We start from the raw sequence: 27,118 nt of genomic DNA on the forward strand, positions 1-27,118 counted from the left end.
GCCTGGGAGCTGTTAATTATCTCATAACATTCCCCACCTCCAACCGAAAGCCTAAGGTGTACCATATTAATTCTCTAAAGCCCTTTTATTCCAGAGAATTAAAGGTTTGTCAGTTTACAGCCCAGGGAGGAGACGACGCTGAGTGGCCTGAAGGTGTCTACTACAAAGGGAAAAGTGCTGGTGGTGTGGAAGAGGTGAACCTCTCCATGACCCTTGGGCGTATGCAGCGACAGAAGATCAAGGAGCTGTGCACTAGCTACGCGCCAACGTTCTCAGCCACCCCAGGACTGACTGAACGGGCATACCACTCCATTGACACAGGTAATGCTCACCCAATTAAAGTCCAACCTTACCGGGTGTCTCCTCAAGCTAAAACTGCTATAGAACGGGAGATCCAGGATATATTACAGATGGGTGTAATCCGCCCCTCTGGAAGTGCATGGGCATCTCCAGTGGTTCTAATTCCCAAACCAGATGGGGAAATACGTTTTTGCGTGGACTACCGTAAGCTAAATGCTGTAACTCGCCCAGACAACTATCCAATGCCACGCACAGATGAACTATTAGAGAAACTGGGACGGGCCCAGTTCATCTCTACCTTGGACTTAATCAAGGGGTACTGGCAGGTACCGCTAGATGTATCTGCCAAGGAAAGGTCAGCCTTCACCACACATCTCGGGCTGTATGAATTTAATGTACTCCCTTTCAGGCTGCGAAATGCACCCGCCACCTTCCAAAGACTTGTAGATGGTCTCCTAGCAGGATTAGGAGAATATGCAGTCACCTACCTTGACGATGTGGCCATATTTTCGGATTCCTGGGCAGAACACCTGGAACATCTACAAAAAGTCCTTGAGCACATAAGGGAGGCAGGACTAACTGTTAAGGCTAAGAAGTGTCAAATAGGCCTAAACAGAGTGACTTATCTTGGACACCAGGTGGGTCAAGGAACTATCAGCCCTCTACAGGCCAAAGTGGATGCTATCCAAAAGTGGCCTGTCCCAAAGTCAAAGAAACAGGTTCAATCCTTCTTAGGCTTGGCCGGTTATTACAGACGATTTGTACCGCAATACAGCCAAATCGCCGCCCCACTGACAGACCTAACCAAAAAGAAACAGCCAAATGCCGTTCAGTGGACTGAAAAGTGTCAGAAGGCCTTTAACGATCTTAAAGCAACACTCATGTCTGACCCTGTACTAAGGGCCCCAGACTTTGACAAACCGTTCCTAGTAACCACAGATGCGTCCGAGCGTGGTGTGGGAGCAGTTTTAATGCAGAAAGGACCTGATCAAGAATTCCACCCTGTAGTGTTTCTCAGCAAAAAACTGTCTGAGAGGGAAAGCAACTGGTCAGTCACTGAAAAAGAATGTTACGCCATTGTCTACGCCCTGGAAAAGCTACGCCCATATGTTTGGGGACGGCGTTTCCACCTGCAAACCGACCATGCTGCACTATAGTGGCTTCATACCACCATGGGAAATAACAAAAAACTTATTCGGTGGAGTTTAGCTCTCCAAGATTTTGATTTCGACGTCCAACACATCTCAGGAGCTTCTAACAAAGTGGCTGATGCACTCTGCCGTGAAAGTTTCCCAGAATCAACTGGTTAAAATCGTCCTTGAGATGTGGAAAATATTGTTAGTCTTTATGTACTTGGTAGTATATTTAGAGGTGCATGTGTCTTATTAACTCTGTTTTTCCTAGAGCTCCAGGAAGAAATCCCAGTCAGTGTTTCACCCTAGCTGAGATTTGGAGGGCATGTCATAAATATAAAGGGAAGGGTAAACCCCTTTAAAATCCCTCCTGGCCAGAGGAAAAATCCTCTCACCTGTAAAGGGTTAAGAAGCTAAAGGTAACCTCGCTGGCACCTGACCAAAATGACCAATGAGGAGACAAGATACTTTCAAAAGCTGGGAGGAGGGAGAGAAACAAAGGGTTTGTGTCTGTCTGTGTGCTGCTTTTGCCGGGGATAGAACAGGAATGGAGTCTTAGAACTTTAGTAAGTAATCTAGCTAGGTATGTGTTAGATTATGATTTCTTTAAATGGCTGAGAAAAGAACTGTGCTGAATAGAATGGATATTCCTGTCTGTGTGTCTTTTTTGTAACTTAAGGTTTTGCCTAGAGGGATTCTCTATGTTTTGAATCTAATTACCCTGTAAGGTATCTACCATCCTGATTTTACAGAGGTGATTTCTTTACTTCTATTAAGTCTTCTTGTAAGAAAACTGAATGTTTTTTCATTGTTCTCAGATCCAAGGGTTTGGGTCTGTGGTCACCTATGCAAATTGGTGAGGATTTTTACCAAACCTTCCCCAGGAAGTGGGGTGCAAGGGTTGGGAGGATTTTGGGGGGAAAGAAGTGTCCAAACTACATTTCCCAGTAAACCCAGTTAGAGTTTGGTGGTGGCAGTGGAGATCCAGGGTCAAAGGATAAAATTAATTTGTTCCTTGGGGAAGTTTTAACCTAAGCTGGTGAAAGTAAGCTTAGGAGGTTTTCATGCAGGTCCCCACATCTGTACCCTAGAGTTCAGAGTGGGGGAGGAACCATGACACCCTGTAAACTTGGATCACAACAGAACCCATGGTAGATTTACCCACTCCAAATTGATGCCCCACTGACTGGTAGCAGTCTGACATTGGAAGCTTCCACAGAGCTATCACCACTCACTTCTCCACTGTCAGAGTAGCTCTCATTTTAGTATTGCTGCGCTTCAGGGCTGGGAAAAGCTCTTCACACCGTTCCTGGAAAGCATCCTTACGCATTCAGAAGTTCTGCAGCCACTGCTCATCATCCCATAGCTGCATAACGTTGTGATCCCACCAGTCAGGGCTTGTTTCCTGGGGCCCAGAAGTGGTGCTGCACCGTGTCAAGGTGATGCATGACCGTTGCCAGCAACTGCGAATTGCTCCGCTCTATGTCTTCCAGCTTGCACGGCATCACATTGTTCCTTGCGGCAGCTCCTGTATCGGCTGTGTAAATACTGCTAGATGTTTGTAATGCTCACAACAACAGTGTACAGCTGAGCGGGGTCCATGGTTATCGTGCTTTGGCATCTGTGTGGGTAACCCAGGCTTACGGGTGGAGGAAGGCGAAAAAGGCTTGGCTTCTTTGCCGTTGATTTCAGGGAGGGAGGTAAGTGCATCATCAGAGATTAATGCCACGTTCCCATAACCACCTATGCCAATGTTTTGGTCCTATAAGGCATTGCAAGCCCAACCCAAAATTACACTCAGCTACATGCACTCTGGGATAGCTACCCACAGTGCAGTCCTCCACGCATCGATACAAGCCTCGCTAGTGAGGTTGCACTCTACCGACACAATGAGCATTGTGTGGACACACAGGATCAACTTGCTTAAATCAGAGGCTTGATGTTAACTTACATGAAGTCGACTTAACTTTGTAGTGTAGACATGGCCTTAGTCTCAGTGTTCCATGCTTCAGCTTTCTCACAAAAGCTGCTTATTTGATGTGCTGTTTTCCTGCTGCAGCACTATCCTGGAAACTCAGGGAAATTATGCTACAAAAATCACTGATATTCTTTGTTGCTTTCAGTGACCACATAAGCCCTGCTCTCATTTCACAATGAAGAGCTAAAAACAGTAAGCATTCGGCTTCAAAGGGAATAAGATATGTGAACACATTCATTTCCCATCACCAAGCTTAACCTGAAAACCCAGGGAGCATTTCCGAATCAACAGAATTGCACAATTGTATTTTTTTCTCCTCAGCATTACAACCGTAAGTTCTATCATTTTCAAATGCACCGAAATATTCTGTACTTTTCCAGCATAGTACGCTGGTTACAGTACCATTGTGAGTTTCTATTCTAAGTAACTACAGATTTTTCAGAAAAATGCAAGAACGCTGTACAAATTGGAGAATGTTTGAAAACAATGTGTATACTCAAAGCAGCTTGACAAAAAAAGAAAATCTTATATTTAAAGAAATGTTTCACATCCTGGTAGAAAAGTGCTAAAGTATGACTTTTTGTTGGCTTCACAGGTGGAGGAAGGATGATTTCTTCAGGATTTGTAAGCTTTTAACAAGCAGTGTTTCAATGTCTGTTATTTGATCAAGTATCTCATTGTCTAAATAAAACAGACACCATGTGAAATTCTTCCTTTTTGATGTATATTTTTCCTATATGGATTTCTTTTCCAGGATGCATTTGCAGTCTTGCCTTGAATATAAATATTGATTTTCCACTGTACTCAGGTGTTCTTCTTCAGTGCTCAACAGCATGCTAGGTGCCTGGCAGCACAGGGAAAGACACCATTATTATTTGCACGGCAGTAGCACCTAGAGGCCCTAAACAAGATTGGAAGCCTCTGTGCTAGTAAAAGCCCATCTTTGTCCCAAAATGTTTATGATTTGTACAGACATAGTGCATGTGCGTTGGGGTAATAGAGAGATGAAGTGACTTGTCCAGGTCATACAGAAGGCTGGTGAGATGACTGGGTTAGAATCCAGGTTTCCTGACTTTTTTACAGTTTAAGTCTAGTAAAAGTTCACTCTCTTGCACTCAAGTGGATGGTTCCATTTGTCACATTTCTGTTATTCTGATGGAACTCAGGTGTCAGCGTCAAGTAGTGGGATCATGGGCAGGGCCATGCAGTGAGAGACCATTTCTCAAGTAGCTAGGGCCAATGCCAAGGTGACTTTTGAATACCAGGATTGAGATCTTGAACTAGTCTCTATTCAGTGCTGAGGTGGTACAGAAAGAGGAACTCCACGGTGAAGAGCTCAGGACAAACTGTGTTGTTAAGCAGATGGGCCGCTGTGATTTGTCCCAATAGAAAGTTTTTTCCCCCCCAGAGCACCTGGCTACATTATTAGGTACCATGGGTAGCAATAACAATCACTGTGGCCAGATCCGAGACTGATACGATGGTTACAGTCCACTGGCCAGCCACTGGTGTATATGAGCTTTTTGAGGGCTACTGGACAGCCATTAGCATTGAGGAGTCCAAAAGGACCCCAAGGCTATGTGCTGAGGTACTGATCCAAGCACACATCCTCTGGATACTGAGGAATCCAGAGAGGAAAAAATATTATTTGAAATGCCCCTGTCATAAATATAAAGGGAAGGGTAAACAACCTTTAAAATCCCTCCTGGCCAGAGGAAAAATCCTTTCACCTGTAAAGGGTTAAGAAACTAGGATAACCTCGCTGGCACCTGACCAAAATGACCAATGAGGAGACAAGATACTTTCAAAAGCTGGGAGGAGGGAGAAAAACAAAGGGTCTGTGTCTGTCTGTGTGATGCTTCTGCCGGGGACAGAACAGGAATGGAGTCTTAGAACTTAGTAAGTAATCTAGCTAGATATGCATTAGATTATGATTTCTTTAAATGGCTGAGAAATTAAGCTGTGCTGAATAGAATGGATATTCCTGTCTGTGTGTCTTTTTGTAACTTAAGGTTTTGCCTAGAGGGATTCTCTGTGTTTTGAATCTAATTACCCTCTAAGGTATTTACCATCCTGATTTTACAGAGGTGATTCTTTTTTACTTCTATTCAAATCCTTCTTTTCAGAAACTGAATGCTTTTTCATTGTTCTTAAGATCCAAGGGTTTGGGTCTGTGGTCACCTATGCAAACTGGTGAGGATTTTTACCAAACCTTCCCCAGGAAGTGGGGTGCAAGGGTTGGGAGGATTTTGGGGGGGGAAAGACGTTTCCAAACAACGCTTTCCTAATTAAAAAAAAAACACCCAGATAAACGTTTGGTGGTGGCAATGGAAGTCCAAGGGCAAAGGGTAAAATAGTTTGTACCTTGGGGAAGTTTTAACCTAAGCTGGTAAAAGTAAGCTTAGAAGGTTTTCATGCAGGTCCCCACATCTGTACCCTAGAGTTCAGAGTGGGGAAGGAACCTTGACACCCCCCTCCACCTTTCATACAAGCTTTGTTTCAGTCTTGCCTAGGTTTGGCATTAGCTCCCCATTATCCAGGTGTTGATTTTGACTAGGCATTGAGAAAGCTGGGAAATGATGCTGTTTACATTTTATGTATATGAGATGCAGAGCTGACAGGATGTCTGCCTATCGCTGTCATTCAGCACATGCTGTCTCACTCTCCCAATGGCTACATGTTGACTACAACAATTCAGGTGTAAGGAAACAGACAAATGCAGTTAATAAGCTGGTTCAGAGGAGAGAGAAGAAAGACTGGGAGGGTGTTTGGCACATGGAAGGTTGTTTCTAAGAGCAAAATGAAAAAAAGTACAAAGCCAAAGGGAAAGGAGAGAGAAGAAAGGGAGAAAGAAACAAAAGGAGTGGAATTGTGTAGATTTGAGATCTGATCCTAAGCCTACTGAAGTCAATGGAAATCTCTCCATTATTGTTGTTACTTGAACATTTATAACATGGTCATACCTAGAGGCCAATCAGGTTGAGGCTCCATTGCACTAGGTGCTGTACAAATATATAGCAAGTGACAGTCGTTGTCCCAAAGAGTTACAGTTAGAGTGGGAATAGTTTCCCTGTCCTACAAAATTTTAGAGAGATTTAAATTTTTTCCCATTCCACATTGGGACGGCTCCTTGAAACCGGCGACACGTCCCTGCTTCTCCTAGACGAAGGTGTGGTAGGTGGCTCTGCGTGCTACCCCCGCAGCTCCCATTGGCCGGGAATGGTGGCCAATGGGAGCTGTGGGGGCAGTGCCTGTGGGCAAAGGCAGGGCGCAGAGCCGCCTAGCTGCACCTCTGCTTAGGAGCAGCAGGGACATGCTGCCACTTGTGGGGAGCCGTCCGAAGTGACTGTCGCTGGGATCCAGCACCCCACACCCCCTTCCCTGAGCCCCCTTCTGCACCCAAACTCCTTCCCAGAGCCCACTCCCTCCTGTGCCCCAACCCCCTGCCCCGAGCCCCCTCCTGCACCCAAACTCCCTTCTTAGTTAACTGGAATTTTGACTTACTGGCACCCCTTTCCCCCAATATGCCGGATAACAAAGCTTTTACTGTAGTTTGTCCCCAGTTCTTAGTTAGTTGGGAGCGGTCATTACCTTCCACCTATCAAGACTTCGGTGGGCTTTAGATCAGTTCCTTAAAGATGAAGGTCAGCACCATGAACTCCATGTGGGAAGAAAGGGAAAGCCAAGAAAGGAATCTGAAGCATGAGATGATCGACCCAACAATAGGAGGTAATAAAGATATTAGCAGACTGACGGGGTCAGGGGACAATCGGATGTAGGGAGGACAGAGAAAAGGAGATTGCAGCCACTGTGACAAAAGCTGATCCAGATGGGAAAACCAGAGATTTGGCCCCAAGGATGAAGAGAAGGAAATGTTTACAAAATGCCTCTGTATTGATCTGTGCTCTCCCATGCCACTCATACTTTTACTGTTCTTGAAAATAGTAGTAGGACAACACATAAGTTAATCGAACTATACTGAAGCCAAAGCCAGATGATCAGTCTTCCCTTTACACAAGCTTCTTCCGTCTTCTCACAAAGTAATTTCTCTAGCGGGAATACAGTCCAGGAGGGGCTTCATTTTCCTCAGCCTTTCTCCAGTATAAATCAGGAGCAATGTCAACACAGGCAGTGGAGTTACACTGGTTTAATGGAGATCAGAACGAGCTCCAAGGGGATTCAACTCCAGAGACTGAGAGAAAGCCCTTCCCAGCCATTCTCAAAAAGCTACTGCATGACAGGGTATGCATGTCGACAAGATGGTTCTTCTGGGCTTGATGCCTCAAGATCCTGGCCACTCTAGCACCAATCCAACAAAGCCCTTAAGTACATGTGTACTCACATTGACTTCAGAGGGACTAATTATGCACACTTGTTAAAGTGCTTTGCTGGATCAGGGCCGGAGTGCCATTGTCTCCTCACTCTGCACTTGTGGCCTCTTCTGTCACCACATACTGACTCTAGACAGTTGGGGCTTCCAAAGTGCTATTGTAATTCAATAAAAAAGCCCCAATAATTATCACTTCAGAGCACAGATCGAACAGTCAGATTATTTGCTTTATGGGAGAGGAATATTTGTATATTTTCTAAAGTTTGGATTATTACACAGCTTTTGTTCATCTAGCCCAACTCCTGATTTGTGCATCCTTTCTGCAGCAACCTAACTCAGTAGCATGTTCAATTTTGGGAGTAGCAAAGTACCAGTTTTGTGGGTCCATCTGAGGTGTGTCTAACTTGTAAAATTTCAGTGAAAGAACCACCCAGCAGAATGAGGCCTGGAATCTTTTATAGGGCTCACTGTAACTGCTGGAAATGGCCCACCTTGATTATCACTACAAAAGGTTTTTTTTTTTTCTCTCCTGCTGGTAATAGCTCACCTTACCTGATCACTATTGTTACAGTGTGTGTGGTAACACCCATTGTTTCATGTTCTCTGTGTATATAAAATCTCCCCACTGTATTTTCTACTGCATGCATCTGATGAAGTGAGCTGTAGCTCACGAAAGCTTGTGCTCAAATAAATTTCTTAGTCTCTAAGGTGCCGCAAGTCCTCCTTTTCTTTTTTCAAGATTTCACACTAATACTTAGGGAAAATGTTATTTATAACAGCACAGCCAGACTGCAAACAGATGCTGGTAGAAAGTTAATCTATTACTAAACTAATTTGCCTTTTTTCCTGTCCACGAGACTGTAGAACATAAATCAAATGGGTTTAATAAAAATTAAGTTTGCCGAAAGGACTCAGCACTCCAACACAAGTTTGCCATTGACAGAAATATGGGCACCTGCAGGGCTGCTGCTCTGTCTTCCCAGCCCAGGAAGGACTATTACTCCTATGAAACAATCGGTTCTAGCCCATCTTTTAAGGCACAAAGTAACACGAAGAAAGTTATTCACCTGACCAAACAGGCTGCAGGGGTCCAGAGTTCATTCTGCTTGCCTCTCTTCCGCTCTCCTGCACTCCAGGGCCTGCCATGGGAGGTCACCTGCTTCCCGCTATGCTTTGCTTCAGGTGAGTCCTCTCAGCCTTTTACCGGAAACCCCTGACTGATTTGCAGCTTTGTCTGATAATCGAACAGGGCTGGCTGGCCCCAGACTCTACAAAGGGGCAGACCATGCTGTTACAGAACCTCTGGTTACTACTGTAGTTGACTAAAGACCCCAATCCTGTGAGATGCTAAGTAAAGTTCAATCTATACTTTACAAGGGGTGTTTTTTAACTTTCAGAGGCCTGATTCAGCTGACACTTAAGGACTTGCCTAACTTAGGCCTACGTTTAAATTGTATTGCTTTTCAGAAGCGGGCCCAAAGCAGCAGCTGGGGAGGACACTAAGTTTTGTAGCTAGATAATATTTTATCATTATCAATACAGCCTCTTAATTAAACTTTCCAAATGCATTTATTCAGTTCTTTGGCATGTGCTAAGGATCGCTGCTTATACATTTTGTAAAGCAGCATGGACTTCAGTAGCATAATTAAGGTCACAACACTGTTTTAGAGTAGAGGCCGTGTTAGTCTGTATCCGCAAAAAGAAAGGAATGCTTGTCGCACCTTAGAGACTAACCAATTTGAGCATAAGCTTTCGTGAGCTACAGCTGTTTTAGTTATTTATTTGTAAGCTATTTTGTCCTAATAGTCCCTTTTAGATCTGGAATCTCATTTTTAATTGGATTCCTGGGAATTTATACTGGGATTTTGAAGGATAGTCCTGTGTCTCTAAGTAGCAATTCTTCTGGGGTGGAGAAAAAAAGATGGCCATTGAAAATTTTCTGGCTAAAAATAGGACAAAAGCTTATTCTGACAAATAAAGAGATTTTAAAGATCACATGAACTGGCAGGAAGGTTTTTTCATTGTAATGAAGTGATGACCATGGGCCAAACTCATTATTTCTGTATTTCCTACCAGCTTGCACAGAAGAGGGAGGGAAGCTAAAATGGGAAAGCCCTTCCCCTATTCCTGCTTGCCAAGCAGTGGAAGAAAAGAAGGCAGCTCCCTGCAACCTTTGTTTGCTCCCAGAGCTCAGACAGTGGCATCATTATGAAATAGCTGTGAGCTGGAAGACTGCTTTGGATGCCGGCATCTTTCTAGTATTCCCACATCCTGCATAGCCAGTACACACTCTGCTTTAAACTGGAGCAGGGTTTTCCCAGCCAATCGTGGACATGTTTGGCTCCTTTAAAGCTAAATCACCATGGAACCAGTAACCTGGCATGGTGTAAGCATCTCTCATTTGCACCCAAATACCCAGAATACTTCTCCAGGTTTTGTTGTTGTTGTTTTGTTTTTGTATGATGGAAGTGCTTGAATTCTGGGAACAAAACTAAAAGGTTTCCGCACTGACTGGCTTTTTTCTACACTGTGCTTTCAGGAACAACAAACGCAGCCTGCAGAATGTTGTTTGTCTTCTGCTCAGCTGGAGACAGTAAGATTCTGCTTCTTACATAGAGGTCACCCAGTGCAGAAATATTTTAGGCACTATTGATTATGGTAATAATGAGCAGCTATGGGGATCTCTGAAATCTGAGAGAGATCATTACATTTTCAAAACAGAGATTTCTCATACTGCTATCGATTACTGCCATTTATCAACTAACCATCTAAAAATCAAAATCCATGTAAACTGCATAGTATTTTAGGAGTGAAAACAATAATACAAGTTCCCCTTCTCTTTAGAAATCTGGGGTTTTATTTTTATCATGTAACAAGCCCGGAAAGTCTTATGTTCCTGTTAAAATACAAAATAAGCCAAATTGGAACCATTTGTAATCAGGATTTTATCTGAGCAACACTTTCCCTATCACCCAGTGCCTTTAAGATTTTGTTCCATTATTCTACTGCAATAATAACAAAGAAACTAAACTGCTTGCATCAACAATAATGCAACCAATTTTCAAGGCTTGCATGTCAAAAATCCATTATTGCAGACATGATTACCTGGAACTAGTGATAACAAATTGTCACAAATTACACTTTTTTTTTTCTGGGGGGAGGGGAGAGGAGAGTAATATCTTCATCATTTCGAATATATCACGTTTTATACAAGCAGCAGATGTTAATAGGAAAAGACAGAACATCTCAATTTTCTCACTGTTAACTCAGCTTACTGAGCCAACTTCACAATTCTCACATTCCTTAGTCCTAAGAGAAAATGCTAATTTAGATTGTTAAAAATGACACGGGTTAGGGTATAAAGGGTAATTAGCATAAGATCCTGCACAAAGTGTTTTTAGCACCATTAATCAACACCCACCTATGCATACATTTTTTTAGTCAGAAGTGCTGAAAACCCCCCCAAATATTCTGCTCTAGTTAAGTAATAAAAATGCAGAATTCGTCTTCAAAATAGGATTGGGAGCATTTTTCAGTAAAAGTAACTAATGTGCAGTTAAAGTAGAACTTTTATTTTACACAAGAGAAATATTAAAACCGCATATTGGTATTTTTGTATGCGAATGCTTTTCTGACATTGAAGATTCTTGTGGGCTAAAGTTCAGGAACACTGTCAAAATGCATTTAACATTTTTTGGATTTGCATTTTTTAAAACCAATTTTTTTATTTATATTGATATATTATTGGGTTTTATACAAAAAAAATCACTCAGATTTGCACTCCATTTAATTACACACACGTCAGCTGAGTTACATTTTCATTAGTAAAGCACAACTTGATTTTATTTTTAAATATGACTTGAGATGACAAAACCCAATTTGAATTCCCAAGCTATTATTTGGAAGTCGATCCCACACAAAGTCTACATTACACTTAAAATAAATTATTATAAATGTATCTGATGCAAAAAGAATGAGCATTTGAACTATTGGAATGTGTTCCTAAAACCAACAGAAAAAATTAGAGAAGGTATTCTGGGATCTGAAAAATGTTTTAAAAGATAGTGCTATGCTGGTACAATTTGCCTTGTTTGATTATTAAATCAATATGCATAAAACCTACATTTGACAAGCATAGAAATAAAATCTCCAGCTGCCAAGGACAAAGTTCTAGGCATTTTAATGCTAAAGCAGGCCAGTCAAGTAATTATTGTCACTAATTGGCACTTCTACAAGATGTAACAATTTTTATAGTATCTGCAGCCAAGTGGCACTTAAAAAGGTGAGAAATTATTTCTTGCCTTTGGGGAAATAAAAACAACCAAGTACATTTCCAGTCTGAGCAATATATATGAGAATGGCGACTGAACACTTTAAAGCTTGAATCCAGCAAATCACTTAAGTACATGCCGAATTCTAAGCATGTGAGTACTAATAGTTGCAGAGGGGAGTACTAGTTAATGGGACTGTTCTTGTGTCTACGTGCTTAAGTGTTTTCACTGGATCGAGGCCTCAGCAAAGGATAAACATATCGCTACCAGTGACTGTGTGAAAACTGGGCCAGATTCTGACCGCAGGACATGTGCTGCTTTGCTTTTGGAAAGTAGAATCCAATCCACAAAATTGAAGAGTCGCTTTAGTAGGTATTACTGGAAACCAAGTTCTACCGAACCTGCTGTGGAACTGGGTATTTACTCTGCTAGTGCTAACACTAAGTAAGATTTAGAGCTTATATGACCAGGTCCTCAACTGATGACCTGGCCCACAGAGTGCTTTTCATCCATAGACATCTCCAAACAGTTTACAAGGGTGGGTAAGCATCATCATCATCCTATTGTACAGAGGTGGGAAACTGAAGCACTGAGAGAAGTTACTTGCCCGCAATCACCTTTAGAGCAGGGCTGTCTCCAGTAATAAACAGACCATCCTTCATGTCATTAAAAAAGAATACCCTTTTACCCGTTTCATTTCTGAGTTCCAGTGATTGCAATTTGCTTACTAATTCTGGACAGATGGTTAGAAAGAAAAAAAGTGACAGACAAATCAGCATACAGATCCTGAGAAGTCCACCCAAATTTGGCGTCTCCTTTGCAACACTGGTGGTGGCGAGAGAACCTGCTCCCATTTTGAAGCCTGCATTTTCTCATCAAAATTGTGTATGCTCAGTCATTCAGGCTCCTCCTTTTTGAGAGAAAATGGGCAGGTAACAAATCAGCTGATGTTATGTTCCTGGTGTCAAACTGAGAAATAGATTTAAAAAAAAAATACACTTGCTGGAAGGTTGCAAAGTAACCCTACCTTTCTGACAATTCAAAATGATAACATGAGAGAAAACAGGCTGCTCCCTCAGGTAGCAAGGCACAATTCACCCAACCTTGCTTTAAGCTGGCTCTTTGCACACTGACTCTGCTCCCAGACTTCGCTGCAGAATGCCCTGACCTGCTATCTACCCCCTGTTACCACCACTCTTAAAGTGATAGCTTGCAGTTAAAACACAATTCTCAGTACACCACACAATGGGGCACTGAAGGAAGGCCAGGTTTACTATAAATAGACAATAACACAACCAGTATCTTCTGTCATAACAAAATATGTTCTTTACACCATCACTTCCAAAACAGATAGATAGTCAGTTGTCAGACACTGATATTTTGCATGCACTCTCACCATTCAACCAAAGCTCCAGAGGTCCTCGCCCAAATCCAGAAATGTTTCTTTCTTAAAATCAAATCTCTGCTTCAAAAGCTCATTTATCCAGATGGAATTATATCTGCTACATGATTGAATTCTTAATTATAAAGTAGCAATTACTGGCTACAGCATGAACAATAACATCAGGGAGGATATTGTCCTCTAGTGTGCCCAATGGACCATGCTGAAAAGAACAAATTCCCACTCCTGGAACTTTTTATGTATAGGACCAAAAAGAGTCAGTGCAAAAAAAAAAAAGAATAATAAGCTATTTCTCATATCAAACCTGTTAACACAATAAAATGGGACTAAAGAAAGCAAATCCTAGATATCAGATAGGCACCTTGCATCAGGTATTAGGCTAGCTTACCTGTGGTGGTTAAAAGAGAGTTCACTCTCCCTGCACATTCAGCTCTTGTCTGCTGCTGAGACTGGCAACTGGTGTTAATTATGGTATACTGAGGAGGATGGATGGGGTGTTACACAGACATTTGTCCCCTGGGACACAGTCCAGCAGCTCATTTCATACAAGATACCAAACCGCAGCTGAGTAACAATCCTCTGGATGGCCCCTGGTTTGAGTTTAAAACTCTATGCTCGCAGAAGGGAAAAACTTTCTTTTACGACCAAGACAGCTCAGTGGAGATGACAATTTGTGACAAAGCACTCAAGTACCTTGGGAAACTGTCAAGGGGAAGAGCTGAGAAAGAAAAAAAAGAAAAGAAAAGGGAAATCAGCTGTTGCCACCAGCTAATTAAACAACATATGCACAAACCTCTTAAAACACAAAAATCCAATTCTGTTCTTTAAAAAGGTAAATTTTATTTTAAAAAAAGAAAGAAAATACATCTGGGAACTCAGGCTATTGCTAGATTTTAAAAGAGCAACTACAAGGACTAAGCACTAAGAATAGCTTTCTTGAGGTCCAGTTTAAAGGTTACAAGCAAAACAAAAGCACCTGGGGTTAGCACAGAGGAATCCACAAGACAAAGAAATAAAAGGGATAAACCTAATTGCATCTTCCTAGACATTTCCTGATCTACTTACATATCTGGGGTTTTAAATGAGTAGTTTATAGTTATGATGCTGATGATTTTTTCATACCTGGCCCAAGCATCTTACAGCATAGCTGCTGCCCTGTCCGCCTCTCCCCTGGAGAGCAACAGACAGACAAAAGCCGAGGTTTTTTATTTTATTTTATTTTTTTTAAGTTCTAGCCTCCCATTACCTCTTTTGGCCAGGTGCCCACTCACCTCCTTTTACCTATGCATAGCAGTGACACTTTTTAACCCTTTACAGGTAGAGCAAATAGAGAACAGTTACTAAGAGGGATTGTATAGTCACTGGCTGGCTGTCCATAAAAGGGAGATTGCCCCCCCACCCCGCTTCATTTATCACAGGGCTAGTTACCAAGTAAAGTCTTGGCTTAGTCTGGTTGTTAATGCTGACAATCCTGTTACATGTTTCAGAGTAGCAGCCCTGTTAGTCTGTATTCGCAAAAAGAAAAGGAGTACTTGTGGCACCTTAGAGACTAAACCAATTTATTTGAGCATGTTACCTTTCCCAGATCCAAAGAAGAGCTCTTTGTAGCTTGAAAGCTTCTCTCTCTCACCCACCTGGGCTGTTTATTGTTGTTCTGGCTCCTTTCTCCTCCAGTTTGAGGAGGACACTCTCAATAAAGGGAGTTTAATCTTTATTTAAATATCTTGAGCACCAATATGATACTTACAAGCCAACCCAGCTTTCAGGCCCTGTGGCCCCATGTGGCCAATTGGACAGCTTTTAATCTCTTACCAGCATTCAATGAAGGCGTATGCAGAGCAGGAGACTAGAACTCACAGCAATGTCACATGGTTATTCTGTTTTGGTCTGTGCACAGCTTGCTGGCCCCATTAAATGTTTCTATAAATTAATTCACTCCTTGTTGGGAGCAGGAGAGAAATCTGTTCTAAATTAAAATCTCAACTTCACAGGAGCTCAAATGAGGGGACAATGGTAGGTTGTTGTATCAAGACTGGGGGTTACCCACTGACACTCAGGGAGGTCTAAGGGGGAAAGGCTTGAAGATATGAGTGGGAGAATGAAACAAACAAGGTGTCATGGTTGGCAATTTGCATTAAGCTAAGTGGAGGTAGTATTGTCATGATATAATTCACCTCCCCACGAACACCTCATTCTTTCAATGAAGAACAAACTGAGACTGTGATCAGGCAAAGAGATCCCCGTAGGCAGACATTCGCACCTGCGCAAACCCTAATAAAAGAGCCCCAAATGGCAGCTGTATCCAGACTTTCTTCGGTTCTTCTATATCAGGTCCTTATCTTGCAAAAGCCCATGTGGCTCTCTTTGCTTCTAGGCCAACGAGCTGTTTGCTGATACCCATGAACATCCTCCCATATGTGCTGTAGTGTGAGAGTAAAGTTTATGGTCTCAAAAAAAAATCACAATAAATCTATTTATGCTTGCTGAAATATTTAGAACATTAAACTTTAAGAGTCTACCTGCTCTTATTAGAGGACTCTATCATGGGGCTAATTTCCTATTCCTTGTACTCCAAAGCATCTCGTAAAAAGTTCCATCTCCATATAAAGGTTAATGCTCAAGCTTCCCAAAGTAGTTCTATAATGATGTTTGACTTGGATTTCTCAATTAAATGCTAATTTAAACAAATGTAAAATAACCCTCTCACATTTTTTTTCTTGATAAACAAGACGTACCCTGCTCCTGAGCTGTCAGTTTTAGAACTCCACCGATGAGCTAATTTCTCTGATGTGTAGGTTTGGGGTTTGTCTCCGTAAAGAATGCATAGAACGATAACCTGGTTGTACTCCACCATATGTTCAGCCTCATGCAAAAGTCAAATCAACTGCCTTTTTCTAAATTATTTCTTCCCTTGATATATGGACCTTATTTATAACCTCCCTTTGTGCAACCATAATGCCATCACAGAGGGCTTAGGTTCTGAAAATCGTAGCAATTGCCTGAAAATTGATTTGATGTTTTTTGCCCATCCCTCCCTCAGGTCCCGCAAGACATTTTAATATGAGCCATGACATTATGATGGATGAAATCTGGCATTTTACTGTAGCAGTGCAACTCCCATGTGGAAAATAACAGCTTGTTCAAAGCCCATCTTCCAGCCAGATTTAGGATATACAGTAATCCACAGCCTCAATCCCTGCCCCCCGCCTTCTCTCCAGTCTCACAGTATCCTCCTCAAACAGCTTCATTTCATAACTCGAACTGCCTAAGTACCAGGTTCTTACTAATCCTTACCACTGAGTGAAGTCAGCTCAAAGCACACAAGTTACACTCACACACAAAACTCCCTGTTAAATCACATAAGGAACTAATTTGCAGGTAATTTGAACAGAAAAAAGTTTAACGTTTGAAATTCACTGCCAATGACTGTGCGAATACACAGTGTTGCCTCTGACATCAAACTTCTATTGAACTTTAAAGCATCCCATTATAGTGTTAAACACATTCACATAATCTTTTATGTATTTATAAAATTAAATCCCATTTGAATGACCTGAGCTTTATAAATGGAAGGAGCCTCCTTTCCTATTGGCAAAAAAAAAAAAAAAAATCTGTGGATATTGGGGGTGGTGGTGAGTATTTTGAAAAGACTATGGTAGGAGCTAGGATCTGTAGACTCTTTAATATGTATTTGCATGAGTATTTGTAACACTTTTGGTTTCCACAACCATTCTTGTGAATAAAGTTGAGCTCCTGTGAATGTTGGAACCTAAGTGAATCAAAGGGTCAAAACAATGAGGTGTTTCTCTCTCCCCATACTTGTTTGTTTTATTCATCCAACTCTCATCCGCACAGAGCAAATGGAACTTTGGTTTTAAGGTTTCAAATGAAAAAGGGTGTATGCGCAACTTCCTCCCCCACTTCATGGAATTCAATGTATCTGCAGTAGCTCAGAAGGATAAACTGAGTCAAGCTTGCGAGGGTTGGACTGGTAGGGAATCTGCACATGGCATTCTTGATTCTTAAATCATTCCTCCATCATCAATGACTGCAATGAATTATTTTGATTATTAATAAAAATGATCACACCATGGGCTAGACTGTGACATTAGGAACGGTCCGGAAAAAGGGATGGTGTACTAGCAGGAACACCCCAGGAATAGCTCCAGAAGACATTCTAGCTAGGGTCGTTATATAGGCCCCATTACTGTGGTATCTGAGCCCCTCACAACCTTTCCTCACAACACCCCTGGGAAGTAGGAAAGTATTATCCCCTATTTACAGTTGGGAATTGAGGCATCAAAAGACTAAGGGCCAGATTTTCAAAGGTATTTAGGCACCTGAAGATGCAGATAGGCACCTAGTGGGATTCATATGAGCTCCTGAGCAGGTAAGTTGCATATGTCCTATTGATATTTATGGGAGTTACGTGCTAGGTGCTTTTAAAAATCCCAGTAGGTGGCTTTCTGCATCTTTAGGTACTTAAGTACCCTTAAAACTCTGGCCCTAAGAGACTTGCTTATGGTCACACTGGAAGTCTGTGGAGAAGCAGGCAACTGAACCAATTTCCAAGGCCAGCACACCAACCTTTGGACCATTCTAATGCCCCACTGAGTCACAATCCCTTCCCTACTTCCTCCTTGCTCTCAGGGAGGTGGAGGATCATTTTTGGCTGATTTGTACCGAAGGTAAAATAATGCCACCCTCTTCCCTGCACTAGTTTTGCTACTCTGGTGAGTGAATTGGGAAGGGGCCATTCCCTGCCCCTGTCTAAACATCTGTTCCAGAGAAGGAGTATGCAGGGGCCCATGGCCAATCTCTTTTAAAAGTGGGATGGCTATCCTCGCCTACTTTTGACCTACCTTAAGGGCAAGCAATGGGGGAAGGGAGGCGAGGGGGCAGAGAAGAGCGAGTGGGAGGTGGGGCTTTGGGGAAGAGGTGGAGTGACGGCAGTGGCTTGCGGGAAGAGGTGTTCAAGGGTGGGGCCTCAGGGGAAGAGGCAGAGTGGGGCAAGGCCATGGTTCAGGTGCTGGTGCCTCCTCCCCACTTCTAGGGAGCTTCCTGCACTCCTGAATCAGGGCCCTATATGACTGGTCCCAAAGTCTGAATACACTGAACTGGAGAAATAGCCAATTTTATTCCCTTGCTTGAGCATGGTGAGAACCTTGCCCTGAATTTCATACATGGAAAGAAATTGAAACAAATGGCTTTAGAAATAAAAGCTTAGAGTTTGAGCTAATCTAGTCAAACCCTTAACTGTGAGAACAAACACACAAAAGTGTTTTCCATTGTGTTGTATGTTTAGGGTAAACCCAGTCAGTCACTTACCAGACAGCCCAATTGAACCAAACTTATTTAGTTTAATATATTTAATTTAGCAATGGTAAGGATTATACATGACCATCAGACTTCATGGCTTTATAGCTTTTGTCACCAGCGAGTGGAGCTATTTCTAGTCTCCTCTCCCTTCTCAATGCATATAAAACAAATGAGTTCACCATCACAGATTACCTTGACAGCGAATGGAGATACCTGTAAATCCTGTGCAACATCACTACAAATATTTGTTAATGGCTGACTTTGACAGCCAACACCTGAAAAACTGTCACTATTTATTTCAGTCCAGTTTAGTTTGAGGTTTTTTGTGCTGTCCATCAGCTCATTTCAGCGTAGCTGTTTCATCCTGTTCATTTTTGTAACTACCTCCTTCGAATTCCTTTGACAACCTGAGAAAGTCTTGCAGCTGAACACAATATTAATTACATTTCAAAGCAAACCTTTTATTCATTTGGGGACAATCTGTGAAACAGAAATCTGTGACTGAACCTGCTGCCAAGCCAATTACTGCAAAATAACTCAAATATGTCTCAACAGATTGTTTATTTTTTGGCTCAGAAGGTTACATTCACTTAAATTAGACATATACAGATATAGAATACTTAAGTACAACTGTATATAGGTATATATAGATAATACACCTTAAAATGTAAGAGTCAAACAAACTTTGTAGCTAACAATTTATTCTGTTAATCTAATCGGTTTTCTTTTTTGGAATCATCTATAAACAGACTTTGATCATTATAGTTTCATAGGTTTTAAAGCTACAAGGAACCATTATGATCATCTATTTTAATGGTTCGACCTTTTGAGGCTCAGGACCCATTTGTAAACCTTGATGACCTGTCACAACTCAATAAATAGCTTTAATGCAAAAAACCCAAACAAAAACCACATTTGGCTTACGAAATATTTCTTGCCCACAATATATAATATACATATTAACATAACAAGTACTACATAAGTACACTGCATACCATAACGGCAGTTCCTAAGACTCCTAGCCCATGAGGCTGGAAAGGCTTGGCTCCCCGCACTAGGCATTGCAGCCTCTAGGGTCACAGCACTGCACAGGTTTTGGCCAAAACCCTTGGCCAACTGGGCCATATTTGTGAGAGTGGCATTGGAACCTGGTGCTTGGAGTTATGGCACCACTCAACCAGATTTGGCTCAGCCAGCCCACCATCATGATGGTGGGACAGCAGAGCCAAACCTAAGCAGCTTGGCCAAACGGTGCACCAGGTTGTAATTCCCAGTGTGGGAAGCTGAGCCTAGTCAGACTCATGTTACCAGAGCCACTGCTGCAGGGTAAGTGCACGAAAGACTCTGAAACCCCCGTGCTCCACCCAAGGGCCTCCCATCCCTCACAGGGATAGGACCTGACCCGACCCCTCCCCAAGCTTCCCACATGATTCTGACACATTCCAGTGACCCAATTTTGGATCACAGTCCACAGGTTAAGAAACCCTGACTTAGTTTGACTTCATGACACAAGCCAAAGGACCTGACTCAATAACTTCTGCATCAAACCCATAACTTTGGTTTGAGCTATAGCATATATTTTAGAAAGATATCCAGCCTTGAGTTAAAAACTTCAAGTGATGGAGAATTTAAAATCCAGTATAACCCTAAGTAAATTGTTCCAGTGGTTAATTACCCAATTACCCACTGTTAAAAAGTCATATTGTGCCATCTTTCCTCACATTGGGTAAGACCTTACTGCATGAGTGGTCCCTTACTGCATGAGTGGTCCCATGGATGCCAGTAGCACTTCTACTATAGTCAGATACTACTCAACATGAGTAAGGGTGACACAATCTTGCTTTATGAATTTTTCATTACTCAGATTATCTGATGAATGGTTTATATAAACATATCACACAGCCTATGGATTGTTCATGACATATCTGCCATTTCAATTGGTTGCTGTTCATAAGTCTTATTACGCGAACGGTTGCTTAAGTCATACAAAGTTGTTTCTCCTTCCAAACCCAAACAGTTTTTTCAAGATGGCCTCACATAATTTTGTTTGAAATAGTCATCTAAGTACATATTTGGATTACTATTTGCAACGCTTTTTCCTTTCTACAAACATACTTGAAAGTCAAAATTCATTATTCAAACCAATATTTACCAATTTTTGGTTTCAGAGGAACAGCCGTGTTAGTCTGTATTCGCAAAAAGAAAAGGAGTACTTGTGGCACCTTAGAGACTAACCAATTTATTTGAGCATGAGCTTTTGTGAGCTACAGATCACTTCATTGTAGCTCACGAAAGCTCATGCTCAAATAAATTGGTTAGTCTCTAAGGTGCCACAAGTACTCCTTTTCTTTTTGCCAATTTTTAGTATTCACCCCATTCTATTAAAGAGTTTTTGATCTTGCATGCTGTACAGTTCTAGTTTAATCTAGACTTTTGGAGCTGCTCCTTATTGCAAATCTTATTCAGTTCCAAACAAGCTGAAGAACTTGCAGGCCATCAGGCCAGAAAACATGGACATTAATTAGCGCACAAAAAATATTTGCTCTCTGTACACACATTCATGACAAATGAACTTCTGTTTGACCCCCAGTTTAATTAAGCTTTCAGAAGTTTGGCTGGTTACGTTAACCACAAATGAATCAAAACATATAGAACCTGCATTATCACACTGGAAATCTCATGAGAACAAGTTTTCTTGTAAGAATCTTGGCACTCTATTCTGCCTCTAGTTGGTCCAGAAATGCCACAAGAAACAGTATCTCATATGTTGAGATATCTTCTGATTCCAGCTGAAACCAAGAAGCAAGTGAAATAAAGAAAACCCAACTTCCACTCACCTCAAAAAAAGGGTTCGTACAGAGTTCAAGGTAACAGGTTTAATATGCACAAGTGCTGAGCACTCAGAATTCCCATTTACTTCAATGGAACCTGCAATTGCTTAGTGGCTCTGTAAAATCAGGCCATAATTTCTTCACACAGACTAGCTAGAATTGCCAACAAGATTGCAAAGAGCAGAGCAAACAATCAGTTATTCTTAGAATGTGGTCTTTGGAAAATCTTGCAAATTCAAGTCACTGAAAGCACTTTTAAAAAAATGCATCTGGAGTCTTCCATTTCTCAAAATATGACAAAATTCCCTAGGAGGCTTATTAGGATAGAGGCTTATTAGGATGGACTCAAAGTAGCAAAACTGCTATTAAAAGAAGGAAGGTCAGGCTTATGCTTTTATGATACAGAACTCAGAGTCAGGAGACCTGGGTACTGGTTGAGCTATGCCACAGATTTTGTGTGCAACACTGGATGGATCATTTCATCTCTGTTCCTCAGTTTACTCACCTGCACAATGAGATGGTGGTACTTGACTACCTCCTAGAGGTTTTGTAGGGGAGGATTAATTCCTCTTTATTAGGTTTTGAGATGCTATTCTTAAAATGCTCTCACACCCATTATAACAATCAACCCACTGAGATAGAACCTTCTTGATCTCCCACTGTATATTGTTTAGTCCCTCTGTCTAGAAGAAGCAGGGATTCTGTGTCTTGTACAAGCCTCAAACCTACAGTAATGCTTAAAGGGGCATGTGCAGCCAGATAATCTGTTCCCATAACTGACAGCTGCAACCTGGGGCCATCAAGCAGCACTGACCCTGCAGAGGGTATTTGCTATGGGAAATCATGGGGGAGATATCCTAGAGACTGTGACTGTTTCTTCTGAGTAACAGGGCTACTTCACACTCCCTGTATATGCAGGCAGCAAGTTGTGATTACTGCTCCTGATTGGCTGAGAATTGTGAATATCTTGTCATTTTTCAGAGTAGCAGCCAAGTTAGTCTGTATGCGCAAAAAAAAAAAGGAGTACTTGTGGCACCTTAGAGACTAACAAATTAGTCTCTAAGGTGCCACAAGTACTCCTTTTCTTCTTGTCATTTTTGATAGCCCCAATTTCCACCTCAGCCCACTTGTTTGTCTTGTCCACCTGTTTGTTTCTTAGACTGTAAGCTTTTTGTGGGTGGGAATGTTAACTGTGGTGTACTGAAAACTGTGGAGGCTGTAACTTTAAATTCTACACGGTTTTCCTGGTCCTGTTTGCAGGCCTGGGGCTCTGTAGGGAAGCTTGGGATCTGGCTCTTTCAGCAATCAGTCTGCAAAGAGCTAGTTTAGAGCAAGGTGGTGTGAGCTGCCTTAGGGAGCAGCCTGTTTTTGGTTCTTGTGTGTTAAGATTTTGGATTTGAAGAAATTAAATAGTGTTACACAGCAACCTTCAAGAAAGAGTATTTTGTGTTCTTATTAGGGCTGTCAAATGATTAAACACATTAATTGCGATTAATTTCTCTGTTAAAACAATAATAGAATACCATTTTTCTACATTTTCAAATATATTGATTTCAAATACAACACAGAATGCAAAGTGTTCAGTGCTCACTTTATATTTATTTTTGATTGCAAGTATTTGCACTGTAAAAAAACAAGAGAAATATTTTTCAAATTCACCTAATACAAGTATGGTAGTGCAATCTCTTTATCATGAAAGTTGAACTGACAAATGTAGAATTATGTACAAAAAAACTACATTCAAAAATAAAAATGTAAAATTTTAGAGCCTGTAAGTCCATGCAGTCCTATCTCTTGTTCAGCCAGTTGCTCAGACAAACAAGTTTGTTTACATTGCAGGAGATAATGCCGCCCGCTTCTTGTTTACAATGTCACCTGAAAGTGGGAACAGGCATTCTCATGGCACTGTTGTAGCCGGCGTTACACGATATTTATGTACCAGATGCGCTAAAGGTTCATATGTCCCTTCATGCTTCAACCACCATTCCAGGGGATGTGAGTCCATGCTGCTGATGGGTTCTACTCGATAACCATCCAAAGCAGTGCAGACCACTACATGTTCATTTTCATTATTTGAGTCAGATGCCACCAGCAGAAGGTTGATTTTCTTTTTTGGTGGTTTGGGTTCTGTAGTTTCTGCCTTGGAGTGTTGCTCTTTTAAGACTTCTGAAAGCATGCTCCACACCTCATCCCTCAGATTTTGGAAGCCATTTCAGATTCTTAAACCTTGGGTCGAGTGATGTAGCTATCTTTAGAAATCTCACATTGATACCTTCTTTGCGTTTTCTGAAATCTGCAGTGAAAGCGTTCTTAAAATGAACAACATGTGCCGAGTCATCATCCGAGACTGCTATAACATGAAATACATGGCAGAATGTGGGTAAAACAGAGCAGGAGACATAAAATTCTCCCCCCAAGGAGTTCAGTCACAAATTTAATTAACACATTATTATTTTTTTCCCCATGAGCATCATCAGCATGGAAGCCTGTCCTTTGGAATGGTGGCTGAAGCATGAAGGGGTGTACAAATGTTTAGCATAGCTGGCACATAAATACCTTGCAATGTCAGCTACAAAAGTGCCATGCAAATGCCTGTTCTCACTTTCTGGTAACATTGCAAATTTAAACAAACTTTTGTTTAGTCTGAGTGATTGGCTGAAAAAGAAATAGGACTGAGTGGACTTGTAGGCTCTGAAGATTTACATTATTTTGTTTGAGTGCAGTTATGTAACCAAAAAAATCTACATTTGTATGTTGCACTTTCACGACAAAGAGATTGCACTACAGTACTTGTAGGAGATGAATTTAAAATACTATTTTTTTGTTTATCATTTTTACAGTGCAAATATTTGTAATAAAAATACACTTTGATTTCAATTACAACACAGAATATATATGAAAATTTAGAAAAACATTTAAAATATTTTATAAATTTCAATTGGTATTCTATTGTTTAACAGTATGATCAATTAATTTTTTAAATCATGATTAATTTTTTAGTTAATTGCATGAGTTAACTGCGATTAATTGATAGCCCTAGTTCTTATCCAGTTTCTCTGTTTGTATGCCATGAACACAACATTAGCTACTATATGTCCTTTCATATCGTACATATTTCCTGCCAGATAAAAATAGCAAAGGAAACTGGACATCTAAAAAAAAAAAAAAGTCAAGTTAGTGTGTCAGTTTAACCCTTAGTAAATTCAAAGGCAATTTCACAGCTGCCACAGATCCAGAGACTGAGCCAATCAGTCAAAGAGCTTGCCATATATTCTCTCACAGCCCTCCTAGTATGGAGTCCAGCATCTGTGTCCTTAGCCTGCCAAGTATAACCTATGAATGGTGACCAGGCTATTGGCGCCAACACTAAAGCATATTGAGGGGGAGTGAAAGTGGAAGACAGTGCCAAGAAAGCATCAGACAGATATATAGTAGCCAATTACATTTGTAATTGCATTTTAGGAATAAAAGACAACATTGTGTCCAGAATCCTGTAAGCTCTGCATGCTCCTGTGACAGGTTATGAGCATGGTTAATGTGAAGATACAAACTACATCATGGGTCTAAGATAGATCCTCAAACTTTGGCCTTGGTCCCAAAAGGTAATGACAGAACCTGCAACTCTGAAGTCAGTGGGAGCTGTGGATGTTTAGCATTTCTCAAGACCAGGCTTTTATTAGAATCTGAGGAGCAAGAATCAAGTGAAAATGAAGCATGCCACTTGAGGAGGACTTCATTTCCAAGCACTTTATTAATGATCTGCACAAGACACACACAGCTGGCATAGTCAGTAGTAATACAGTACAAGCACTCATAGCAGGAATACAAATAATTTTAATCAAAATACAGCTAGATACTGTTCTGCTTTTCAGTTTTTAATTAGTCAGTGCCCATAGAAAATAGAAGGTCAAACTAAAATGTCAGACCCCTAGATGGAATTTGCATGTTTACTTAAAATTGCCAGTAGAAAGGGAGAGTTCTAAAACAGCACCCTCCACCCCTGCATCACATCCTAATTATTAAAACTGAATCCAGGGACTAAGATTTTCAAAAGCAGTTATTGATGTTGGGTGCTAGTTATATGGCCCATAGCATCTGAACACCTCACCATCCTTTAATGTATTTATCCTCACAATAGCTCTCTGAGATTAGAATTACTATTACCCCCATTTTACAGATGGGGAACTGAGACAGAGATGAAGTGACTTGCCCCAAGTCGCTGGGGAAGTCTATGGCAGAGCAGGGACTTGAACAAGGATTTCTCATAACCCAGGCCACACCCTAACACCTACACCATCTTACCACTCTCACCTTAGGACAACTTACCTGGGCCTGGTTCTCAGAAGATGGGTGCTTAGCACCTTTTGGAATCCTGGCGCTTTTAAAGGTGTTTCCAGCGGAGCATCCAAAAATGGAGGCACCCAAAATCACTAACCATTTTTGAAATCATTGACCGAGGTTATTTTCCCTGAAGTCTGTAGAATGGCCTTGTGGTTAAGGGCTGACCCGAGACTCTGTATTAAGCTACAGAATGCAATTTTTATAGTGGGGGAAAAAAATTAGGAACTTAAACATGAAGGAATTTAAGAAGTTTTGCCCTGCCATGTTAAATGAAGCTATGTAGGGGTTTTCATTCTTGTACTCTGTTCAACGTAAACCTCTATTACCACATTAGTTAAGTGAGAGGAAGAGATGATCAAAATAAACACAGAATGTTCTTAATATTGAACATATTTCTAATAGCCTCTTCAGTCAAAATATTTTCAAATTACAATCCCCAGTCATTTCAACTATTAGCAATTTTGATTTTATGCTTTTTTAGTGGAGACAAACGTTCATCATTCCACAGGGAGGTGCAATATTGAATGTATCTGTTTTCACCACCAAGGGACAAATTCTGCCTCGATCTGTATCCTGTACAACCCTGCTCAGGATAAACGAGATATAAACCAGAGGAGAATTTGGTTCTGTATGATGAAAATGAACAAAGTCAATCCAGGAGGCAGCAGAGTCTTGTGTACAGAGCATTGGCGGGGGCGTGAAGAGAGATGGATCCTGTTCCTGGCTGCATCATTAATCTTGTGTGACACCTTCACCTCTCTGTGCCTATGTTTCACCTCCCACCCTTTGTCTTGTCTCTTTAGATCATAAGCTTTTGCAGGCAGGGCCTGTCTATCACTATGTATTTGTACCCTGCTAGCACAGCGGATTGTAAAGGGATGACTCACTGCAACAGCAAAAAACAAACAAACTAGTCTACTCACAGGATTGCAGTCTAGGAACTTGGTGCTTTAGTTAACACATCACAGAACTATGACCACTTTACTACAAGGGTATTGATTTCAGTGGAGGCCTGTAGGTACCACAGTAATTCAAATACCAGATCTAGTCAGTCAATCGTGTGGATTAAAGCAGGACCCACAGAGCTCCGGTTGGGATTGAGAGACTGCCCATGTGCCCACTATGGCTCTGATACTGTAAACATATAAATTTAAACAGGACAAATCATGTACATTAATTTAATCATATCGATAAGTGTTGCCGTATCAGGGAG

The 27,118-nt window shown here is 41.3% G+C and overlaps 1 long non-coding RNA gene across 2 annotated transcripts in view; it reads right to left on the reverse strand.

Annotated features, from left to right (window-relative positions):
* The window catches only part of LOC142070658 (uncharacterized), a 162,177-nt gene that overhangs the window by 114,733 nt on the left and 20,326 nt on the right, over positions 1–27,118 (reverse strand). For both annotated transcript variants that reach the window (XR_012666603.1, XR_012666602.1), the window contains exon 2: positions 13,803–14,132. This is a non-coding gene — a long non-coding RNA (uncharacterized LOC142070658). The remainder of the gene's footprint in view (positions 1–13,802; positions 14,133–27,118) is intronic.

The sequence above is a fragment of the Caretta caretta genome, chromosome 1 (genome assembly GCF_965140235.1).
Source record: "Caretta caretta isolate rCarCar2 chromosome 1, rCarCar1.hap1, whole genome shotgun sequence".
Taxonomy (NCBI): Eukaryota; Metazoa; Chordata; order Testudines; family Cheloniidae; genus Caretta; species Caretta caretta.